At 47.4% G+C, this 21,423-nt stretch overlaps 1 protein-coding gene across 1 annotated transcript in view; it reads left to right on the plus strand.

The window, feature by feature from the left end:
• LOC105694799 (E3 ubiquitin-protein ligase MYLIP) overlaps positions 1–21,423 on the plus strand; it is a 71,650-nt gene that overhangs the window by 17,391 nt on the left and 32,836 nt on the right. The gene's annotated exons all lie outside the window — the stretch shown is intronic.

A 21,423-nucleotide genomic window follows, 5' to 3' on the forward strand; every position in this document is an offset into this window, starting at 1 on the left:
GCCGGGTGAAATTCAAGGTGGGCGTTCTTCTCTCTCTCTTTTTTTCTTCCTTTCGTTTCCCTCATTTTCCTCCTCTTCAGCCGGCTCGCATCTTCCCGTGGGAATCCTCGAGGGCGGGAACACGTCGGAGAAATCTTCGGGAATTTCGGGGGGGGGGGGGTGTTTTACGGTGGAGGCGCCGGGGGATGCAATCTAAAAGGCATCTTCGGATACGGGCCGAATGGTGTTCCGGGGTAGGGGATTCGTGCGTAAAGTAAAATAATTCGATACGCGAATCGCTCCGCCATTTCGGATAAGCCGGCAGTCGTAAATCCCTTTCCGAGGGAGGCGCGCTATTGAAAGAGGCCGCGCCGCCACCCCCGCGAGTCGTAAAGTTTTTAACTTTTCCCCGCGATGGTGTTTCTTTTTTTTTTTTCCCCGCCGAAATCGCCGGCTCGCCGGCCCCGGAAAAAATACGACGAGCTCCCTCGCTGCCTCGGGTTGCCCCGTATATTCTTTTCCGACCAAGTTGCCCGTCGAGGGACGTTTGGAAAAAATCCCGAAACCGGGAGAGTTAATTCGCCCGCTCCGCGGGGACCGCTCGTAAAGTTCACCCGGCGCTTCGCTCCCCGATTTTTTATCCACCCCTTCCGACTGCGCCAGACCAGGGGAAATATTAACACGGTACCTTGTACACCTTCTGCGTCCCCTGAAATTTTTGTTTCCACGGGAGGATCGCCCAGGGGCGTTTAGAAAAATCCCGAAGTTGGGAGGGTTAATCATCTCGGTCGCTCAGGAGAGAGCCGTTCCCTACACCTCGCTCGCTCCCTCTATTCTCCGATTTTTTTTCTCACCTCCCTGTCGAATCTGACCGAATGAAAAAATTAGCACGGTCTTGCGTATAGTTCAAGGTACCCTCGTGAATTTTAGTTCGACGTGTTCGTTGGGGAGAATCGTCCGGAAAAAATTTCTTTTCAGGGAGGGAGGTTCTGTCCATGTACTCCGAAGAGTACCACGGGACGAGGCAGTCCGCTCACTTTCTCGCTTCGAACTTCAGGGGGTTTACGACCCCGAATGGCGCATTGCACCTCGACGGGTGTGCGGAATCAACCCTATCGTCGTTTCGCACTCGTAGATCGATCTACTGGGGGGTAACGATCGGTAATAACGCAAGTTACGACCAGATGGCCGATTCCGAGCGAAAGCCGATGCTTACTGTTACGGAAGGTTAGGCACGCGGCATTTCATAAACGAGCCCATGGGGATTTTCCGAAATTCCCCTAGGCATCCCTCTCGGCTCGCGAACGATATTTCACATCGTCCGGTGGAAACGCGCCTCTCTCAATTTTCCCGGAAAGGTGTATTCAAAGACACCGAGATTTTTCCCGAAATTGTTCCGCCCTCGAAATGCGTGTTTTGCGAAACGCAATTTTTTGAAAGGGGCGTTTCACTCCGTCATTTTTTTTTTCCTTCTGTTGCTTTTTTTCGATACCGGGGAGTTGAATAAACAGGAGAGAGTAATCGGGAAAAACAAGGGAAAAATGTTCACGGGGTAGATTAATATAGAGGGGAAGTGGATCAGTCTTCGCTGTTACACTCTGCCGTATTTTCCAAACTTTCTTGGTTTTCCCTTTTTCCGAACTATTTCGAGATTTTCTTCTCATTTCAGGCTTCAAGGTAACTCGAAGAGTCTCAATGTGTATTTCACTTTTCTTTTTTTTTAGTGAGGGAGGAAGGGATTTTTGAATTTATTGGTTAAGTTTATTAGGATGGAAAATTTTGGACGATCCAAAGTTTCATCGCTAGGTATTGGAAAAGTTAATAGAGGGGGTTTGATAAAATGGCGGAGGGGGTGGGATTGCCGTTCCTCCTGCCAGGTATCCCTGCAAAAGTATCCCCCTTTTACAAGCGTTCAGTAGAAATGCTCGATCGAATGTCAGCCCTCTCGAAATGGCCCATCGATGGGCGGCCTTAAAACCGTTTTACGAGTCCCGAGAACGTCCGAGACGCGACCCCATCGAACGCCCTTACCGACCCCCAGAGACACCTGCATTTACCGACGCCCTGTCTCGCGATATAAAAAGAATCTCGGAAAGAAATGAAGGAAAAGTCACATCGCCGGAAAGCCTCCCCAATACCTCCCAAAGAGGCTAAACCCCCCATCCAAGCCCCATCACTTGACGTACGCAATTCTAACCTAAAAAAAAATGCCAAATTTATTCAAATTCAGGAATTCTGCAAATGAACACCTCGTACGTTCTTCTGGATGACGTAGCGGCTCGTCACCTCGTCGAATTTGCAGCCAATATTGACTACTTTATCATTTGTAATTTTTGTTTTTTTCAATTTCAAATTCCTCGATGTCAGGATATTCGAAGAATAGAGGAGATCGAGGTGTCCATATTTGGGGCGTTTCTTATCGGTGGTTTCGAAGATACACGGGAATCTGCAATGGTCGGTAAGGGTGTAAGAGGTCAACGGCGCGCCCCATTATCGGGTCAATGGTCTCTGCGAGGTGCGGGCGAGTCTCGACGATCGGAGGGCGGAGGGGGGCGACGTTTACCGCCAGTCGGTAAGGCGGGGCGCGACGTGTACCGGCAAACTCGCGGCTCGTAATTTACGGCGGTACCGATAAGTACAGACGGAATATTACGGCACGCGAGGTGGCATGCCGCACCCCCATAAACCGCACGGGGTCCTTAATGGACCTCGCCGTTGGATAACCGAACTTCTTATCGTAACTCTGTTGCCTAAACGCCATGACCCGTTTAGAGGGCCCTCCACGTAGGTACATACATTATATATATATATATTTTTTTTGTCACCGCGACAAAATTTTTTTTTGAGGCTCCACGTTGATACATACAATATATATATTTTTTTACCATTAACTCACCCGACCACGTTTAACTGCAAAAACCGTGATTACACGGTTTTACCAGTTTAAGGTAATGATAAAGTGTAATCACGGTTTAAAAAAAAAAGTTTAAGGTTATCGAATCATTTTATACCGAATCGATGGTCGTCGATCATCGATTGGGCATGAATCCCGAAATATGGAACCGGTGGACCTCGACCAATCGATAGGTACTAATCGATGTCCCGCAATTACTCTTCGGAGCAATGATAGCGCACCCGGTGCCGGCAGGTGGCCCGATAATAGCATCATCGCACACCGTCATGTCTATTTGCGGACCGATCGGCGCCATTTGCAATTCCTCCGTGCACTTTCTCGGTGTCTTCTTCCGCTTGCCGAGCAATTTCTCCGGATAATGGACGGGGTAAAAAGGAAGAACAGTTGTCCCGAGTAACCCGGCACTTACCGGTAATTTCGGGTCATCGGGGTAAAAGCTACCCCTGAAACAATTACCACCGTACACAGCTTACAGGCGCACTTTATATGAAAAGATATTTCAAAGTAGATATCGACGCTTGATGCAGACATTTTCTTACGCACTTTTAATAACCTCGACCCATAAAATTGTTGACGCGCTCCGCAGATTTTCCATTTTTTTTTTTTACGGGTTTTTAATAGCTAAAAGTCGTAAGATTTGCTGACAGGCATTGAGAAATTTTTTTTTCGTTACGCTAAGAGTTGTATTAAGAGGTGTTTTTCTTTCTTGCGAAATTGCGGGAAATCTGTTGGATAGGGACGGATCGATCGAAGTTGGCCGATCGAGTCGGTCGACGGTGTAAGGTCGAAACGAAATTGCCTAGCCAGTTGGCTCGAGGCGGCACTCGAGGTGCCCCTATGCCAAGAGTGCGAGAGAGACCGAGGTATAGGGGCGCGCGGGAGAGCGAGAGAGAGCCGACGATGCCTCGCGCGCTACCTCCGTCACGCGCGCGCAGTAACTGCCTTAAAGTCCGCGGACTTTGGACTTTGGTAACACGGATATATACCTTTTCGCCTATTTAACTCGTCACCTATTCAGGGCGACCGTTTATACCGTCGGGCCCCTCCCACAACCACGAGGAAACGAGAAACTTCCGCTATTTTCTCTTCTTATTTTTTTTCTTCCCTTTTCTAGGTTCCGCAATCCTCGAGTTTCGGCAAAGGACCTAAAAATGGCTGGCTTCGGAATCCCCCCAAAAATACATATACATACATTTTTTTTTCCTTTTTAATCGTCGGAAATACAGAATGAGACCTGCCTCGTGGGCGGGAGATTTTCGAAAGATTAAATATTTTCTAGAAATAAATATAAAATATCAAATTGAGGTACTGGGCAAGTTATATAATTTTTTTTTTAATTATAGCTAGAATAGAGGTATGAAGGTTATCGTTGTGCTTGGTTACTTTCCTGGCGGATTTTGACATTTATTAAGCCTTTCTCAACGAACTCGTTTTTTTCCTCTCTCGAGAGCGGCGTCGTCATCGTTGTTTCTTTTTCTTTCCTTTTTTTTTTATTCAAATTGAATTTCATCCGAGGTATCTGTCGGATGCCGTGGACTTTGGACCTAGGAATGTTCAGGATAAGATGCACACTCATCCTCGACTCGTCATTGGCAATTACGCGAATCTGCTTTTTATTCTGCACTTCACGGTCGCCTCGGAAAAAGGATCTTATTGTGTCCCCACAGGCGGCCATTTTGGTTCTGAAGCCTAAAAAAATGTGAAATGCGCCTTCACTAATTAAATAAAATATCCTACCGTCCCATATCATTCGTTATCAAAATTTCGTCTTATTTCAAATCAAGGAAATTTTTTTATCGAGTACCCCATTTTTCTATTTAACAAGCGACACGTTTATCGGACATGCCGGAGGAAAAGTTAGAGCGAGCTCGTCGGGGGAATTTCGAAAAAGCTTGGAGGGGGGGAAACTGCAATGTCGGTAACTCCGGAGGAGGAGAAAACGTCACCTCCGGGGATCAAGCTCGTATCAAATCGCGAGTGGGTCATCTCTTGCCCCACTTTTCGCGCTCGTCGGAGAATAATGATCCCTACTTTGCCGACCGCGGTAATAATACGTCGGGCGAACTCCGAGCCACCCCTTTGGGGTGGGGTCGAGGGTTCAGAGGGTCGAAGGGGGGTTCAACCCCCCCAGTGCAAATGTTTGGGGTTGGTCCGTGCTCGTCATAACTTTGCCCACTTGCGAGCCCGACTTTATCCCTCGGGGAAGGCCGATTTTCGAAATAATTAACCCTTCGGCCATCATCCCCCCCTATAACCTCCAATTGAATCACATTCGAGAGCATTATTCATCAACTCGCATTTATCTCGGGAAAATGTCACGTGTCAATTTCCCCCCTGGCTCCTCATTCTAACAGGGAGGGTTAAATTTTCAATTCCGAAGGACCTCGAATTTTCCTGAGTTTTTCCGGAATAATTAACCCCCCGGCTATCATCCCCCCCGTAACCTCCAATTGAATCACATTCGAGAGCATTATTCATTAACTCGCATTTATCTTAGGAAAATGTCACGTGTCAATTTTCCCCCTGGCTCCTCATTCTAACAGGGAGGGTTAAATTTTCAATTCCGAAGGACCTAGAATTTTCCTGAAAGTTTTTCCGGAGTCTCGAAGAACCTCCTGCGGGAGTGACATTTTTTTCGGATGGTTTTTTTTTTTTTTCGGTGCCTTTGAAGCCGCGGAAAAGTTCTTCGGGAAATGTGAAAAGTCTAAAACTTTCGGGATATCTGCTCGTAGGAAAATTCCGTTGCGCAAGCAGGCGATGGATTTCACGTGCACGCGGTCGCGCGTGTCGTCCCGTCGTCACCCGCGCGTGGGCGACGCGACTGGTCGCGGTATGTCGCGGTACGTCGCGACTCACCGTAGGAGGAAGAAGAGCCTTAATGCCGACACGTGGCCTCTCCTCGAGAGCCACGCTCGGAGCACGTGGAGTGGATATATATTCGCGAGGACCTCTTTCGAGTACGCGGCCAAGAGGCGCACGCATCTCTTTACGCACACACTCTCCACGTCCGGAATCAGTTAATTCGAGGGAACGATTAAACGCCTCGTGATCGAAGGAATTCCTCGGCCATCGATGCCGCGACACGGAGGGAAGAAAAAAAGGAATTGGAATTTAGGAGGAAAGAGGAAAAAAAATGAGAATAAAAAATAAATAACGCACATACTCTCCACGTCCGGAATTAGTTAATTCGAGGGAACGATTAAACGCCTCGTGATCGAAGGAATTCCTCGGCCATCGATGCCGCGACACGGAGGGAAGAAAAAAAGGAATTGGAATTTAGGAGGAAAGAGGACAAAAAAATGAGAATAAAAATCTTCATCTCACAGAAACCGAGAGATGGAAGATATATCGACTGACTCCACTAATTAGTAAAGAGTGATCGGTTTATCCGGAGCTTCGATCTTCGACTAAACCGTAATAACATTCTGGACCGATGAAGCAGAATTTACAAAAGTGGATAATCAAATCCCCTGAAGGTTTGAACATCGAATAAGGGACTTTAAACCGCGATGTAAACCTGGGGAAGATCAAAGGGGAGTCGGCGGTAAAAATCAAGGCACCGTCGTTTCGACGTTTAATTAACATTCCGGGGAAAGCCTGCGGCGGAGACGCGCGGGAAAATAGGAAAACCTTGGTAATGGCTTCGCGGAGACTCGCGGAAAAATGGCGCCGCCTCTTGGTCCGTTTTATTTGCCAATCCTTATCTAATTTCGCTCTTTCTAATCGGGGACCGGGTATTAAAGCCGTCCCTGGGGACAGCGCGCGGATGCAGTTGCGGGGCTGTAACTGCACCAAAGGCTCTAAATGCATTTCCGGTGACTACATCCGGCTTCGTCGGGCCAGATCGCGGTATAAACGTCGCGGAATTGGGTCGGCGGCCCCTTGACGGTCGGGATACGTCTGCTCGTGACACGTCTGTGCCACTGACGTTGTGCACCTACGTTACCTGCGTATCTCTCTGCATCTCTCTGCATCTCTCTCCGCGTCTCTCTACATCTCTCTGCATCTCTCTCCGCACCTCTCCGCATCCGTGGAAGGGTGCGGAGGGCGCTGATAACCGCCGATAGGCGCAGCAAGGGGCTTAAGGGAGAATCTGGCCTTTGTAACCGGAATCCCATTCCGTGGTACTAATGCAGAATACGGGTGTAACGGAGCCGGGGTGTTACGACCTTCTGACGTTCCCTGCACTGGTGGAAGTCTATCTAGATATATAATTTTATGTGTGTTTATACATATCATAATTTGCAATTTTTCCCCTTCAGGGATTTCTATGTGAAATTTCGAGTTCTGACATTCTCTGCACTGGTGGAAGTCTATCTAGATATACAATTTTATATGTATTTATACATATCCTAATTTGCAATTTTTCCCCTTCAGGGATTTCTATGTGAAATTTCGGGTTCTGACATTCCCTGCACTGGTGGAAATCTTTCTAGAAATAAAATTTTATGTGTGTTTATACATATCCTAATTTGCAATTTTTCCCCTTCAGGTATTTCTATGTGAAATTTCGGGTTTTGAGATTCCCTGCATNTTAATTCTTAACTTTTGATTCGTCGTAAGAATATCTTAAGGGAGGTCCTGACGGATATGGAAATAATTCCTTACCCTTGGGTAAAATATTTTCCGGAATCAAGGAAAGGATTTAGCTTAGAGAGCCTTCGGCTCTTCGATGCATCGTAGCCTCGGAAATGGGAGAATCCCGAAACTCGCAGTCGGGGAACTATTTCGGGATCCCGAAGTGACGGCGAACAATCGGAGGATCGCTCCTCGGTTCCCCTGGAACGCGAAATTCCGCCATTCTTGGTCGAGCACGGAAACGATCCTCCACATAGGCAACGGACAATGTAACGCGCAATAATATTCCCGATATACAGGCCGCTGGAACCGTTCGTAAAATGAGACACCGCCAGGAGCCGGAAATTATTAATCACGCGGCCGGAAGTTAATCCTCCCGGTTCAAGATAGGAATTCCTCGGCGTTGAATTATTCTAATCATTTCAATTATTTAAAATGTTGTAAAGTTCTAGCGATAAGTGATATAGATAGGTCGGGTGTTTTTTTATTTTCGTGTGAATTTTATACAGGATGTTCCATAAAGAGTGCGCGATTTAATTTTCTCGTAAAGTGGATTATAGGTGGATTTTATGTTTTCGATATTTCGGTATGTTTCTTGATTTTTGCGCCACGGTTTATGGTAATCGACGCGTCGATGGATGCGCTAAGCATCGTTTAATTCGAGGTGAGATTAATCTCCGTCATTCGGAAAGAAAACTCAGTCGCATTCGGGTCTGCCGGAAATCCCGGCGAGGTCGCCAAGGGGGCCGCCATTATTTCAGGCGCGCCAGTGCCGCCCCCCAGGAGCGGCCGCGCGAACTTCCTCGACTCGGGGACTAGTCCGGCAGTTGTGATTATTCGAATTGGAATTAATTAGCTCGCCTGCGTCCCTGAGAACCCGCGGGCCTAATTCCGCACCCAAAGGCACTCCTTTGGTCGCCTCTGGCGGGTTTCGCTGTCGAGTTGTGCCGCTGACGGTGATTTATATACTCGGGCCTCTTGGGAGTAGACGTAGTTCACCGCGGGTCGCCGCTAGATGGCGACAGAGGTCGCGTTAGAAAGAGAGGAGGCGCGTAAACGAGCGAGACGAAGGAAATGATTTTCATTACGGAAAAAAAAAAACAAAAAAAATAGAAATGCTGATCCTTTTTAATAGAATGGATATTTAAACGACACCGGGGATATTAATGATTATCTAGGAGAACGTTCTTTTCTCGGTGGGTCGAAAATGAAAGGAATTTTTATTTTGCCTTCGACTTCATCGAGTGGCTATGAATCCGTCTTGTTTTTATTTTTTCTTCCGAGAGAGAACCTGTTTTAGGGACGTTTTTATTCGGTGTTAATTTGCAATTCGACCTCGATGGATGTTTTCATTAATGGCGGGGCTCACCCACGGCGCTTTACTTTTTTGACACCGGCTGAAAAGTGCAACTCTTCTATTTTCTGCTTTTTTTTTTTTCTTTTTCCACTTCCCTTCCGGTATCGGGGCGCGTGAATGAGCCGCACTTGCTCGATGCACCGTGCCTCATTCTCGCGCATTAAAGTCAATGCTCATCGAGCGGAATGAATCGTGGCGGATCCGCACACCGCCGCTTTTCCGCGGATCCGGCCGGAAACGATTGCGCCGCTTTTCCTTTCTTTTCTTTTAATTATTCCGACGTTTGTTTCCCTCGCTTATACACCCACTCACGAGAGAAGAGGCACTGGCACATTTTCGGAGAGATGCAGAATGTACTACTCTCTCCTTCGAATTTTACATCCCCATAAAAATGTGCGCAAACATTTAAGATTGACATTCCTTGTTTTACGTTGAAGCACCTGGTCGAAGGATTCGTTAAAAAAATTACGAAGTAAATTTCGACCTTACCCCGGTTCAATATACGGGAATCTGCAATGCCGGTAACTCGATGCCCTCCTCTTTTTGCATTTCTTCTCCCTCGTGTCGTTATTCCGACGGAGTATGTACATATATATATATATACATACTTGTTTGGGATCCTTTAAGACTGCGGCCTGGAAAATAAAGATCCTGCAGGATGAAAGGAAAAAGGTGCGGATTCCTGGAGGGGCGTTCAACGTCGGCGATCCCATTGGGGCCGGTAACGAGGCCGTTTTCTTTGCCGACGGAGTTGTCGGCCCTCCCTTCCGGGATAAACCGGGAAGTCGGGAGTCGTTCCTAACGGGAGGACCGATTGTCGTTGAAAAGCAAAAAACGAGGACAGGGAACACGTCGTTAGGAGGAATTAAGTCTCGTTTTGTATTACGAGTCTGGCCCCGTTATACGACGCCGTATTACGCATAGCCACGCACGCCATGTTTACGGCGCGTTTACGGCTCCTCCGTAACGCCCGAATCGAAATTACGACCTTTCCTGCCTATGCCACGGAACGTATTTAGCATTTCTTTTCAAACGCCGATTAATCGAATTCCGGGATTTCGATACCCGACGACGTGTCGCGGAAGCGTTTAATCTTCCCATTCGCGATTCGGGATTTTTATTCGACGTATGCTCGCGTAATCGAATTGCGGGCTTGATATTTCCCCGCTCGAGTTTTGCTAATTCCGATTTCATGGCCCATTTTCCTTCGGCGAGCTTTCCGCCCATTTTCCGAGCTTTTCCCGTGCCCTCGATCGTCTCTTCCTTTTCTCCGAGCCTCCGGGTCCGATGCCGAAATTGAATTTTCCGCCGCGGAATCTCCGCCCGCGACTCTAATACCCTAGCCGAGATGCAAATCCGATAATCGATGCCGGATTTCCGTTTCGAGATACCTAAGAAATGAGAAATGGAGGGGAACGGGGGGATTTATTCTGAGCTCCCAAAAACAACATGGCGGCGGTTGACACGAAGAGCCCTCTTTCTTTCGCTAGTCTCGGCGTCGATTTCGAGCCTCCTCGGAGGTTCGTAAACGTGGAAATAAAAGTCCACGCCACTCGGGATTCCTCCTTTTCGGGCATTTGTCATTCGGCTCGCGCGCAGACACTCGGCGTTGCCTTGGAATCGCGTTAGAGCCCACTACCGTCGTGCTCCTCGGTGCGCCATCTTTTTCCGCAGCCTCGCGTCCTCGTCTTTCTTATTTCAGACCGCGTAGCGCGGTCCTTGTCTCTCCATCTCGCGGCTTACCTTCCGAGCCCTCTCTATCGACGTCCTTCTCTCTCGTACATCGGCCGCATAGCGCGGTCCTTGTCTTCCATTTCACGACGCACCTTCCGAGCCCTCTCTATCGACGTCCTTCTCTCTCGTACATCGCCCGCATAGCGCGGTCCTTGTCTCCTATTTCGCGGCTTACCTCCCGAGCCCTCGATCTCGCGTCCTTCTCCTTCGCCCGCCGCCCGCATAGCGCGGTCCTTGTCTCTCCATTTCGCGGCGCACCTTCCGAGCCTCCTCTCTATCGGCATCCTCGTCTCTCCTCCGGAGCCCGCATAGCGCGGTCTTCCTCTCTCCCCTTCGCTCCACAGCTGCGCTCTCGCGTCCTCCTCTCTCTCCCGAGCCTCGCATCGCTCCCTCTCCCTCAACTCGCCCCCATCCGGCCCGTGGCGGGGACGCGCCGGATACGCCGCGGTAAAAACGTTTACACCGCGGCAAATTGCAATCGTGATTTCCGCGGGTAAATCTAGCGGAAACCGCCGTAACGGGGGGATAATTCTTTATTTCGTTGCCGGGGCACGTGACCGCGTCGAAAGCCGCGTACATCCCGCCGCTATCCGGAGGCTTTTATCCCGCGATTTATCGCGGATATATCCTGCCTTCCAGACTCGCGGATATCGACCGCGGAACGTCGATTTCGGATCGGGAGACCGATAAGCGAGCGTCCCGATAACGTGAGGTAGTCAAAGTGCACGCGACCCTCTTCCAAAGGGTCAATCCTGAACACAATGCAATAATAATGTTTTAAAGTTTACCTTTCAATTTTGTACACGGTATAGAATGCTCCAAATCTATTCCTGGATTTATCGCCGAAGTACCAAATGTATCGCGATTTGGTTGATTTGAACATTTGGTAATTCAAAAGTGCAAACGTGTGGAAGTACCGCACGTGCCGCACTTACTGCAGGCCTTGCGAAATGCTGCAAAGTGCAATTTTTTAATTTAAAAGTTCATTTTTAGGCGAGAAAATTATGAATGATGGCATTACCGTAAATACTTCATCTATTGCACATCCTGCGCGTAAATGAAGTGCTGGAAGTATTGCATGTACCGCACTTACTGCATATCCTGCAAAATGCTGCAAAGTGCAATTTTTTAATTTAAAAGTTCATTTTTAGGCGAGAAAATTATGAATGATGGCATTACCGTAAATACTTCATCTATTGCACATCCTGCGCGTAAATGAAGTGCTGGAAGTACTGCACGCGTCGCACTTACTGCATGCCCTGCAAAGTTGTTGTGCAATTGTTTCATTCAAAAGTGCATTTTTAGGCGAAAAAATGATGAATAATGGAATTACCGTAAATACTTAATGTATTCCACATCCTGCGCGTAAATCAAGTACTGCGAACCTTTCGACTACCTCGGCCACTGGAAAGCTACATCCTGCACGTAAATGAAGTACTGGAAGTACTGCACGCGCCGCACTTACTGCAGGCCCTGGAAAGTGCTGCATCCGCCGAAGTGCAGTCGGTGCTGTGAGTCGGCTTCGAGAGGGACGTCAAGCCGCCACTTCGGAAGTGCAATCCGCATTTTCCTTCCGACGTCCCTCTCCTCCTCCCCTCTCTTTCCTCCCTCCGACATCGTTCCCCTTGTTTCCCGACCCCTCCTGTCCCGGAACAATTCTTCCGAAGTGCACTTCAGACACGCTCCACTCTCGCCGCTCTTGGCTCCTTTCCTTTTTCTCTTCGGTGTCTTTTATTTTCTCCTTTCCTCCTCCCTTTTCTCTACTTCTCACCTCCCTCCCGCCTCTCGCCGTTTTCCTCGCAATTAAGGCCTCTGCTCGTCCTTTGATTCGTTTTTTATCCCGGGCCCGGAAGAATATTCCCATAATTTACCATAATGCCCTTCCATTGTCCTGCGGTTGTTGTATTGTAAAATTAACCGAATGGGTCGAACGGTTAACGTATATAAGTAATGTAAATACTGGTAAATGGATTTCGGAGGTATTTTATTGAATCTGTGATTTTTTTTAAATCTCCGGATCAAGATGGCGGATGATATTCGTTATCGCCGGGTCTGATTGCTCCGATTTTCATCCGGATTCCGGTCCCTGGAATTGCGCGGAAACCGGCCGCGGATCCGGACCCTCGTGGCCGCAAAACCCGTGGCGGAAAACCCGTCGCTTAATCCGCGGGGACGCTTCCGGACAAATCCCCAGGAATCCCCCCAGGGAAGGAGTCGGGAGACAGCCGGTCGAATAATCGCACCGGATGGCCCCGGAAGCTGATGAACAATGCCCGTCATCTCGAGGGCCAAAAATAAAAAAAAAGAATGGGGATAAACTAAAGTACGGAAGGAAAATCCGGAGGAGAGCCGGGAAACCGCGGGTCCGGGTAACGGGGTGAAAAGCGGGAAAAAGGCGTAAACAAAAGACCGGTGGAGGGATGATCCATCATCCGGGGGTTATTAATTGGCATTCGCCTTCGCCAACCCTTTCGGCTCTGCACTCTTTGGTCCTTCCATTTTTTTTTCTATTCCTCCTCTCCCGTTTCTTTTTTTCCAATTCCCAGGCAGACCGGAAAAATTCCTCCCTTCGCTCAGGATTTTTCCCCGCTTTTCTATGAGTTCAAGTGAGAGGACTATTATGTGATTTCCTTCGTTATTATCCTTTTGAACATTGGATCGGTACGTCATTTACTTTCAGGAATTTTACACGGTCGTGGAATTTTTCCCCTTTTCATTTCCAATGGTTTTGCGTGTTTTTCCCATTTTTCTTTCCCCTCGGGGTATTTTAACGCGGCCGTGATATCCCATATCGCAGTCGAGGAAGCGGAAGAAAGTTTCGCCTCGAATCCCAGAAGCGAAAATGCCGGCTATGAAACATTTAAGGCCGATATTGAATCCGGTATTTCACGGTGGCCCAGGGTCTCGCGGTCGCCGTAGAACCTTCTCTGAAAATCGCTCGACTGCCGGGAAAATGCCGCTTTTCCGATGCACTTTCCCAGAGTCGGGCCGATCGCTCGTGTCCATTAAACTTTTCCGCGGAACTCGCGGCTTGGTATACTCTTTTTTTTTTCCCCGAGTCTTGCTAAACGCGACGTCAACCTTCCTTAGAACTAACTTCATCCCCAAGGAACCCAAAAACTGATTTCGTTCGTGAAAAAAATGTATAGACATTTTTTTTCTTTTTTTTCCCGGACACTAGACGATGCACTTAATTCTTAATTAATCACTAACGTAGAAAGAAAATGGTCCCGGGTACATTTTTTAGAAATTCATAATTTATGTGCGAATCTTCATTGAATTCAATTTTACGGGGAGTCCAATTTAGAGACGCACAATAAAATGCATATTCCGTAAAGCGACGATTTTTCAAACGAGCAAACTTTCTCGTTCGATTCGGAGCATTTCGGAAACTCCCGGGCGGTAAAAAGTCGAATTAACGTGCCAAACTGTAAAAGCACCGCCAGTGCTCCCGAAAGGGCGATATTTACCGATTAGGAGACCCACTCGGAGAGGACGTCGAGGTAATTCGTCGTTTCGGCGTCCACGTGGACTCGGCGGCCATCTTGAATCGAGACTCTTCGTTAGCTTCGCGTAGTTCGGGCTTTCTGGCTGTTTACTTTCCCTCGTGTACAGTTCGGGTTTAAATTAACAGACAGGAGGAATGCCCCGTAAAGTCGACGGGGGTAAAACGGAATGCGGGGAGGGAGGAGTGGCGCGTAATTAAAAAATTCTATCGTTCGGCATCGCTCCGAGGAATTCGAGCTCGACGGCCGCCATTTTGTCGATATCGCCGAGGGGCCATTTCGCGGGAATTTCGCGTTTTTTCCCCTCTTTTCCTTCATTTTCATTCATTCCCAGGCATTTTAGTCCGCTTCCATTCACCTTAACTCGCGCGAAAGACGAGTTCTTTTTTTTTTCTCTTTTTATCCGCTCGGCGTTTCCGCAGCGGAATCCCCGGAAGAGCCGAATAATTGCGTTTCCTGCCGGGGAATCGACTCTGACATTCTCCCGATAAATCCGGAAAATTAGCAGGAAAGCGAATAGGAGGAGAAGGGACTCTCGAGGGGCGGTTTCACCGAATTTTTTTTTAAGGACGAGCTTTTTCGTCCTGACTCTTTTTTCTCTGGACTTTTAGGTTTCTTTCGGTCCCTCGCCGCCTACCATTTTACGGGGCTTTTTCCGATTTTTCTCCGGAGCTTTTCTCGGAGGAAAAGGCAAGGGCGACACTGGAGGGATCGTCCTTGCAAGGAGCCGTCGAAATGCACGGGAGATGGGAAAACGAATTGGTCGTTCGTCCGAAACGGGATCTGCGGATGTCGTAAAGCTTGATCGACTCGTCGCGGCGACTTCTTGACTTCCATTCCCCCCCTTCTATTTTATTGGAATTTTTTTTAATTCTTTTCCAAATCCTCCGGGATCCCTTTCACCCGCTCGCCCTTCGCTCGTAACCCCCTCTCGAGAGCTCCCTAATTTTTATTCCCAATAAAAATCCTTCACTCCTCATTTATTTCCATATTTGAGGATTTCCTTTCCTCGTTCCTACATTTTTATCCGCACGGGGGGTTGAAAAATCAGGGATAACGAACCCGGTGCAATAGGAATCTCGATTGCGTTTCGTTCGACCAATCGCGCGGACTTAATTCACTCCTCGCACTGTAATTGGCTCACGGGGATTTCAATTGCACCTTTTTTTTCTTTTCTTTCTCCCGTAATCGGTCTTAAGACTTCCTTAGTCGGTCTCAGGGCATCGGATTTAGAGATCCGGAAGATTCGAGAGGTAAGGGATTTAATTGCATTAGGGTCGAGGTCCGTCTTCGCGACGTCCACCAATCCGCGAAGTCGCATTCCCCTGGAGCGCTCTACAAGACGAATCGAGCGATCGGAAAATCCTTAATTGATAAAAAAAAAAAAAATTTCATGGACATCAAAACCTTTCTTATGTCATATCGACGAGGTAAAGTTTCATAACGATTTGGTACATCCACTTAAGACAAACTTTCATAAACGACCCCTCAGATGCCACTTTCGCGTCGCCTTAATGGCGCAGTTTGAAGGGGTCTTTTTTTGTCCATTGCTCCATCGTGGAGTAAGCAAAGAATTTTCCATCAATTTCCAGGATGCACTACCCTAATTTTTCGTCCTGCACCTGCGTCGCTCGGACCTCCCCGAATCCATTTTCCACTCGGGATGCCTCGATTTCCCGAGGAATCGAATTTTCCTGGGAGCGGAAAAGCGCGCTCAGCCCTAGGGGAAAAGCGGGGGCGTTTTCTCCCTAGGGAGGGGAATTAATTCCGGCCATCGGCGTTATTTCCGGCGCGATAATAACACGCTAATGCCGGATGACTAATGCGTTTGTTCAACTGCATCGGCGGGTCGTTGCACGTGATATACGTATATTATATCTATATATATAGAGTATATATATTTACGTGTAATAACCCTCGGGATGCACCGAATGGCTCGACTGATCCACCCAGTGGTGCATCCGACTACCCTGCGTGTTTATCTCCTCACTGTTGCACCGGTTGCACTTGTCGGATTTATTGCACTCCACACCCGGGTTTTCGCGCTCCCGACAATTTTACACGGTCTGATCGTTTATTTTTAATATTTTCTCGGCTTCTCTTGTTGCCTCGGGCCTGCCTGCGGATCGGCTCCATTTGTATTTATTTCCTCGCTGCACCGGGTGCAGTTTGCACCGAGGTGAGATTTCGCCGGGTGGAAATGAATTTACGAGGGGCAGAATCTGTTGGTGTGGTTTCGATCGGTGTTCCTTTACTTCTTTTTTTTTTTTTTCGAATTTAATATTTATTTTCACTCATTCCCAATGATACATCCACGGGGAGATATGAAAAATGGGGTTGCTGGATTTATTGGAATTTGTTGCAGCTGGATTTAGGTGGGTTGGAATATTTTTTCCAGAATTTAGTATGACGTTGTCATTTACTTGTGCGTTAGGATATGTTATATATGTGCCCATAATTATGAAAGTGGTCTAAGTCATATATTTTTTGTTTCGAAATTACATTGAATTAATTCCGTTTGAAATAATATGGCGTGAAATAACTGATAAACTCATTTTTTTTTTTTTTAATTTTGACTTAGACCACTTTCATAATTATGGGCACATATAAGGGCCTCTCCTGCAATTTTTTTTTTGGATAAGGTAAATCGAAGAGACAGCGGCTTCATTTAATTCCGGGGCTTTTCCTCCGATTTCCAGCTTTCCCTTCCTAACCGGCGGAGGGCTCGGAAAAATGGGGAAATTATGAGGGGGAAATTTATTGAATCTTGTCGATGGCTTCGGCATAACGGGGAAATACTCCCGGAGGAGGTTTTAATTTAACTTCGGCAATTTTTCAGGATCTCGCGGCTGCGAGGGGGGAAATTTAAGAGAGTCCTGAAATAGAAAATTCACTCGAATTGACACGAGGGATCGGACCCTGTCATCCGGGAAAATGAATATTTCCGAGATTCATAGCCTCTTTTTCTTCCCCTGTCTCTTCCTCTTCGGAGTTTCCTTTCTCGGATGTTCTCGCCGCGGAACTTTTTCCGCATATTTCGGACCGGAAGCGTTATCATTTTTATTTTCCAGGGGAACTCGGGGGATGCAATTTATACACGGAAGTTTGCAGCCTCGCGGAGTGCACTAAACTGACCCTTAAGATAACTCGGGGTTTGAGTGCAAACTGCATAGAACTGCATAGTACTCGGCGCGGGTCGCTGCATCCGGAAATGCAGGAGAGGGATATCGAATCTCCGTATTTGCGTAATAGATACAACCCTGTCCGAGCTCGGCCAGGCCCAGGCTACGGTAAATATTAACGTTAACGTCGCGGCCCTGCATGTGCAACATGCATAATCCGAAGTTCCGTGAGAACTTTGCAAACTCGGCTCTCGGCGTTGCGGAACTCTTAAGAGCGTGCGAAACTGCAGCTGCACTTTATCCCGGAAGTAGAGGGAGATTTCGATAACGTTTTTCCCTCAACGTTAACGCCCAAGGGAATCGCTGCGAATTAACCAGTTTTTTTTCTTTTCCCCCAAAGAAAAATGGCCCCCATGAGTGAAGAAAAAAAAAGAAAAAAAAATAGAAACCGACGTGGAAATTTCTAAAGATATTCGACATATCTTCTAAGTAACGTTTTGTAAATATTTGCACTATCTGGGAAGGATTTTTTAGGTACAGCTTATTTGTTGAAACATTATCTTTTCGTTTGCCAAGACGCTTGCACGGTCGGCTGCGAGGGAACTGCGGCTCGCCGGTTAACTTTAGGTAATATCGAAAAACACCTCGGGTAAAAATTCTTGTTCGCGAAGTCGGGAACAACTTTTGCTCGAAGCAATTTCCAATCCGAGGCCTCGTTACGACAGGAAGTCGATCCGAAGTCGAGAAAGCGCGACGTGCCGCGTGGACGGGGCGCGCATTGGCGGTAAAGATTTTTCGGAAAAAAATGGGAAAAGTCGAAATAAGCTCGCATCGATTTCTCCCGCGGCTGCAGCTGCACCATTTGCTGCGTGTACCCGATCAGTTGCAACAGAGTCTGCTCTTATCCGGTCGCCGTCGTATATTCCACCGGGGACCGGACGATAAATCTCGCATTTTATATTTGCCGGGGCGGCATTAGCATTTCTCGCGAGGCTGCCGACACTCGTTATACCGACACGCACTCCGCCGTGCGGATCTCGCGGACGGGTTTGCAGGTGCCTGCAAATATTTACTTGTCCTCTAACGGAAATGCGCTCCACAGGGAAACCGGGCCATGCCGAAAGTGCGCAAACACGGCCCCGATGTGTTGCAGGGACCTGCGGGACAAGAATAGCCGAGCCACCCCTCGCGGCCGGATTTTTACCGACATTGCAGTTTCCGGTATAAATTTGAATCCAATGTATCGAATTACTGGAAAAAAATTGATGACGGTATTTGAACCCTCTAGAAGGATCGTACATTGAGAAAAACCCGACAAGTCGAAAGAAATCCGAGAACAAAAATGTCTTTATCCGTACCATTTCATAGGTGTCCGTGTGCTCTTTTCCTCTTTTCCGGTTGAAAATAATTATCGAGAGGGAGAGAGAGGAGAGGCGAGTCGACATAAAAGGCCCCTGGCCCGGGAAATTAATTCCCCGGAAGAAGTCCGCCATTTTGGTGAACCAGGACCGACGCCGGCGAACCGGGTCAATTTTCGGAGCTATCGTGGATTAATCCGGGAATAACTGGATCGCGTAGAACGCGTCAAAAACGAGAGGGAGGCTTTTCCAGGGGTTTTCGATAATTGGTCAAATGCCCCAGTGGAATTTAATCGGCTGCGTTTTTGGCCGCTCCGAGCGGGGGAGAGCTCGAGGCTTTTTTCCCGGGGAAATCGTTTTGCTGGATGGAAGGAACTGGATGAAAAACAATTACCGAAGAGCAGACCTTGAAACGCCGGTGCAGGCGATGGAAAGTGTCGACGGGAATAATTATCGAACGGCTGTAACTGCTCCTTCGGATTGCGCGGAAAAAGAAAGATGGCGGCGCGCCGCGAATAAAGGGGAATACCAATCGGCCGGAAATCCGCGAAATGTTCTCGCGTGACTCGAACCCTGATTCGCGGACTGTGGTTTTATTTCCGTCAGTGACGGGTCCCCCTCATTGTTAAAAAACGGGTGTCCCCGTTTATACGCGATTTCCCGTTGGCAGGCCCCGAATGATAAGTCGCTGATTTCCATGCGACGCCAACGTCGAATTCCCCAGACGAAGGACGTGGGGTCTAAATATAGTTCCTTTCTTTGTTTCTCTTTTTTTCCACGTTTAAAGATACGCAAACGTCACTTGGGAATATGCAATTCGGAATGCTGTTTACTTTTACGCCAGACTATTTTTGGGAGGGAAATCTGCAAAATCGTTTTTATTATATACAATTACTTGATCCCGCGTGAAATATAAAAAATTCAGATGTACGATTCCTCGATTGGCTGTGATCAAAATTTTCCATTTTTTCTTCTTTCCTTTTATTCCTCAAGTTATCAATAAAAGAGGGCTAGGACGCCCGGCAGAAATCTTTACAGCAATCTTGGGACAGTCTGCTCGGCTCCAATCATTCGATTCTAATCCCCCAGGAATATCCCCCGGGAAATTGCGGTTGTTCCCCCTCATCCTCCCCCTCCCCACCCTCACCTGTCCCCAGGTTCACGTTCTCGTATCTCGAAACAATCGATTTTTATATATATATACATAGTCGGTAATGGGACGCGCCAGCATATGTTCCCACTTGAGTATTCAAAACGACATTCCCCCCAAAAAGGGTACAGATGAATTTTATTTTATCGATGTCGATTTAATTTCTTGGCGGCTTTCATATCCTCTTAAATGTTTAACATTGAGTATAATCGCGAGATGGGAAATCACTTCCGAAACACTTCTGACGTTTCCCAGACGAAAATGGTCCAAGATGGCGGAGGGGGTTTCCGGTCGCCTTGTCGAAATTGTCCCCGGAAGCCTTACTCGGGTACAGAGCGTTTCGAATTCCGGAAATCTCCGAGTTTGAAACTCGGCCGGGAAGAAAATCCGATTCAACCCGTAAACAGGTAAAGCGATTCACCTGTAAACCCGGGGCTAGGGGAAGTTTGCAGGTGCAATTTCGAATCGGGGCCCTGCAGTTGCGGGCAGAAGTTGAGGCGGTTTACAGACGCACGTCCGGCTAATTTCCCTCGAAGTTCCGGCAAAGCGGATTAAACCTCTCGCTCAACTTCGTTTTACTTCGCTACAACCCTTCCACGGCCCCCGGGGGGTTGGGGGTCGAAAGGTTTCGCGGACAGTTTGGCGACGAATTTGCTCGATTTGCCGAGTTTGCCAAATTCCCGAAATTCTATCGAGAATACCACCCACGTGAGCCGGAAATAGTTTGCTGTATCTCGGAAACCGATATCTCAAATATTGATAACAACTACACCAAGGCCATCGATTAAAAAAAAATAATAATAAAAAAAATAAAAAATGAATTAAGCAATTCTTTCATTTATCTGGTAATATTTTCCGAATGAAAAATACATATCACGAATGTGACGAAGAAGAAAGCTATGCGAAGGAAAGATTGAAAAATCCTGAGAAAAATACCGGACCCCCGTAATAATAATTATTATTTTTTAATCGGTCATTTTTTTCCTGAGAATTCTCTCGGGATGAAGTTCGATTCGTTTGGACCGTTTTGCGGGAAATTCGTGTTTTAAGGAGGAAAAAAATGGGGAATAAAAATTCATTTATCTGGCAATATTTTCCGAATGAAAAATACATATCACGAATGTGACGAAAAAGAAAGCGATGCGAAGGAAAGATTGAAAAATCCTGAGAAAAATACCGGACCCCCGTAATAATAATAATAATTTTTTAATCCGTCATTTTTTTTTTTCCTGAGAATTCTCTCGGGATGAAGTTTGATTCGTTTGGGCCGTTTTGCGGGAAATTCGTGTTTTAAGGAGGAAAAAAATGGGGAATAAAAGTTGACGACTCCGAGACGGGAATTTATTGTGTTCGTATTTGGTCTCGTATGAGGATGTATGCATATCTCGGCGCAAGATGCACTACCGTGTGTCTGGCCGTGCATGCAGAAGGGTGCATCGCGAAAAAGGGGTTTGCACGGTGAGTTTGCAATGGCGCTTGCGCCCAGGCCGGAAATGTGATAGCGTTCGTCTTCTTGAATTCAATAAGTATCGACTTTACATTTCGTATATGCCGATATCGACGTCTACCGCCGTATAAGACGGTACATGGTTTTGCCCGAGCATTGCTTATTTCGCGGATAAGATGGAACCCCTCGAGCGATGCATTTGCGTTTTGCATATCCGCAGTCTCGTCGAGACCTTCTTATTTTTAATGTAAAACAAGACTCGCGAGATATTCTTCGAA

Source organism: Orussus abietinus, unplaced genomic scaffold, assembly GCF_000612105.2.
Source record: "Orussus abietinus isolate OABI.00-Male unplaced genomic scaffold, Oabi_2.0 scaffold27, whole genome shotgun sequence".
In the NCBI taxonomy this organism is placed as follows: Eukaryota; Metazoa; Arthropoda; class Insecta; order Hymenoptera; family Orussidae; genus Orussus; species Orussus abietinus.